Source organism: Rattus norvegicus, chromosome 5 (genome assembly GCF_021556685.1).
Source record: "Rattus norvegicus strain SHRSP/BbbUtx chromosome 5, alternate assembly SHRSP_T2T, whole genome shotgun sequence".
In the NCBI taxonomy this organism is placed as follows: Eukaryota; Metazoa; Chordata; class Mammalia; order Rodentia; family Muridae; genus Rattus; species Rattus norvegicus.
This window is the reverse complement of record NC_141538.1, coordinates 92645893-92649661: the sequence shown is the minus strand read 5'-3', so window position 1 is coordinate 92649661 and position 3769 is coordinate 92645893. Positions and strand designations below refer to the sequence as shown.

The 3769-nt window shown below is 41.8% G+C and overlaps 1 pseudogene; it reads right to left on the bottom strand.

Moving 5' to 3' along the window:
* Positions 1 to 1764: 1764 nt before the first annotated feature.
* Zfp101l1 (zinc finger protein 101 like 1) lies at positions 1765 to 3562 on the bottom strand (annotated as a pseudogene).
* Positions 3563 to 3769: the final 207 nt, after the last annotated feature.

The following is a 3769-nucleotide window of genomic DNA, read 5'->3' as shown; positions in this document are numbered from 1 at the left end:
GAGATTTCCCATGCCTGATACTGGGGTTTTTATTAGTGTAGAGTTCTTGGGATAAGCACTGTCAAGCCAAGGGTCACAACATCATTTAATATCCATACATACATGTGTGTGTATCTCTGTGTGGGAACATACATCATGTATCTATACATTTATATATTGTATATAATTTTAGGTATGTACAGGATAACAACTCCTTGAGGAATATCAAACATCTGTATTTCTTTTCTTTTTTTCGGAGCTGGGGACCGAACCCAGGGCCTTGCGCTTGCTAGGCAAGCGCTCTGCCATTGAGCTAAATCCCCAACCCCAAACATCTGTATTTTTTCTTCCTCTCTCTTTTTATTGATTTTTCTCATGCCCAATTAAAAATCTTCCCCTCCACACTTCGGCCATTTTACCCTTGGGCCATTCACCTTCAGCAATTCCCCTCACTAGGAAATTATCCTTTCCCCAATTATCAATGAAGTACTATTCAGAAAGAAAGAAATCTTCAATCAGAAAATGCCTTGGCAGATGGAATCAACTAGAAAACAAGTATGTTAACCCAGACTCAGAAAGACAAACCTCTTCTTCTCGACTGTCCTAGCCTCAACTCTTCAGATGTGAAAAGGTCAGCTGGAGTCACCACAGAAATCTCATATTGCCTTCCTAATAAACAATCCATGAAACTCCTGGGTAGGACTGGGCCAAAGATAAAAATGCTCCAATTTGAGTGCACTTCTTTCACCTGACCATTTTCCAAACATTCTAGACTAACTTCTGCAACATATTTATTTCTTATATGAGCTTTAAGTACACGAAAAAGTTTCACGACTTTTATCTCATTTAAAATGACACCCAGCAGTTTCATAGTTCTGCAATAAAAATTTCATTTGGTTGTTTGTACCAAAAGCACCAAGCTTTTTTTCTTCTTCTTCTTTTTTTTAATAGCTGTGACAAGTCACGAATACTGAAGTAACTTTTAAATGGAAGGATTATATTGGGCTGACAGTGACAGAGGGTTAGAGGCTGTAATGATGGAGCAAACTATGGTGGCAGAACAGCCAAGAACTCACGTGAGCAGAGAGAGAGCACAGGACAGGGTAACCTAAATGATCACGTTTTGAACAAGAACCGTTATTAGCTGACAGAGCTCATGGTCCAAACACATTCTTCCTTCAAACTCACAACAGGGGCAAGTTGCCAAATGCAGTGTCACAGAAATACTACTGGTACAAGTTCTCCCTGCTGCATTTCTTTGCACCATGAGATAGTATAGGTTCTTGAAGGGACGAGAAACACAGACATGCAGGCATACACTGCTTGCACGGACGGTGCTTCTAAACACTGAATTATTTCCCACATTTGTTCCAAGCATCAAGTTCCCCACCACTGTGAAATTATTTTATGAATGCAATAGGAACTATGGCTGCTCGAGGCTTTTCCCCACAGTTATGCCTTCAAGGCTTGTCTTCAGGCTGAATTTCTTTCATGACTTTTACAGCAGCTGCAACTGCTGAGAGCTTTTGCACGGTGCTTATATGCACAAGGCTTCTATCTAGTGTGAGTTGTTCCATGACTGTCATAGACACTTGAAGTAGTGAAGGTTTTTCCGCAGTGGTAACATTCCTCTCCAATGTGAGATGTTATACTTGGTTGAATGATGAGAACAACGGAACAGTTTCCCACATGGTAATAGGCAGTTTCTCGACAGTGTGAATCCTTTCCTGATTCCTGTGGCCATGGAACTTTCGAGGGCCTTCCCACATGTTTGCATTCATTAGCCTACTGTCTCGTATGAAGTCTTTCATGAGTGTCACGCCAAGTGGAAGTGGCGAAAGTTTTCCCACAATGCTTACATGTGTAGTGAGGCTTCTCTCCAGTGTGACCCCTTTCATGAATGTCATGGTAACTGGCTGAAGTGAAGGCTTTCCCACAATGCTTACACGCATACGGCTTCTTTTCAGAGTGAGTTTTTTCATGCCTATTAAGACAAAAAGAACTACTGAAGGCTTTTCCACAGTGCTGACATGTGCTAGGTTTCTTTCCAGAGTGAATTCTTTCATGAATGTTAGCATACTAAGAAGTAGAGAAGGTTTTTGCACAATGCTCACACGCATAAGGCTTCTCTCCGGTGTGAATTCTTTCGTGCCTGTTACGATAAAGGGAGCGGGTGAAGGCTTTGCCACAGTGCTTACACGAGTAAGGCTTCTCTCCGGTGTGGATTCTTTGATAAATATTACGATAATAAGAACTGGTGAAGGTTTTCTCACAATGCATACATGCATAAACCTTCTCTCTAGTGTGTGTGTTTTCATGAATTTTACAGCGCTTGGAACTGTTGAACGACTTCTCACAATGCTTACAGGCATAAGACTTCTTTACCTTGTGAATTATTTCATGGATGTTACGCAGACTAGGTATGGTAAAAGTTTTCCCGCAGTGCCTACATGCAAGGGGCTTCTTCATATTGTGTGCCCTTTCATGAGTGTTACGCCAACTGCAACTTGTGAAGGCTTTCCCACAATGATTACACGCATAGGGCTTGTCTGCAGAGTGGCTACTCTCATGAACGTTACGATTACCGGAGCGGGTGGAGGCTTTCCCACAATGCTTACATGCATAAGGCTTCATTTCTGCGTGAGTTACTTTATGTTTCTCAAAACTCTTTGTATACTTGAAGGTTTTTCCACACTGCTTACAAATGTAAGTCTTCTCTCTGATATGACATTTTCCATGGTTGATGAGGCTACTGGACTCGAGGAAGGCTTCTTCACAGCGCTTATGCTCATATGGTTTCAATTCTGTATGGAGTCCATCATTTTTCTGGCCACATGTGCATCTCCTTAGCACGGTCCAGTTGAGTTCCTCTCTGCCTTGTGTGCTCTCATGAGACCGACAGGAAGCAAGACTGCTACCTGCTCCCTCATACCGTTGCCGCTTATACGGTTTCTCTCTAGACGTTTGAAGTACCGTTTGAAGTACCTGAAGTGGTTCAGGACTATTTTCCAGATCTTTCTGATGTATACAAGGCTTTGCCACAGTTTCCTGACATTGAGAGTCTTCCCCTCTAGCTTTGTCTCTGACATACACTTGTGAGGGCGAATGTCCAATTATGTTGCCTACATGCGATCTGCTGTCATTTACTGTTTTTGCAGGAGTCGTGTCTTTATTAACCATATTCTCTGGAACAGGTTCCCGGTTTCCATGACACTGATTACCACATTCATATTCATGGCCTTCCTCAACCACTTGGCTTCCTGGATTTCTGCTGAGTTCGATGTGGTCATCATCTTCACTACTTTCTTCTAGTGTATTTTAGAGATCAGGTTCAGAAATGTTTCCTTCATCACATTTCTGTAGAGCTTCTTTTGACTGGGATCCAACATAGTCCACTCTCTTGAGGTGAAGTTCACAGTCACATCCTCAAAGGTCACTGGCTCCATTCCTTGCTTCTGGTGTGTTTAGGTGTCCTCCCTCAGGGGTGTGCAGCCAGCAGAACACACAGTCGCCCAAACCAGGTCCTTACAGAGATGCGCTCTACTAAAAACAATTTAAAAACCACCTTCCTGACGCGCACTCTAATATTAATATTTAAATAAACAAAAGAAACATTTTCCAAATTCAGCTCCAATTCAATTATAATCCCAAAATATCTATACCTGCTCCCCAATAGCAAGAAGGAAGAATTTGACAGAAGGAATGTCAGAGTAAGATCAGATAGCAACCAGTCAGAACAGTAATAATTAAAATATAAATTTCCTGTGTTTTCAACAAGTATGCAAGTTAG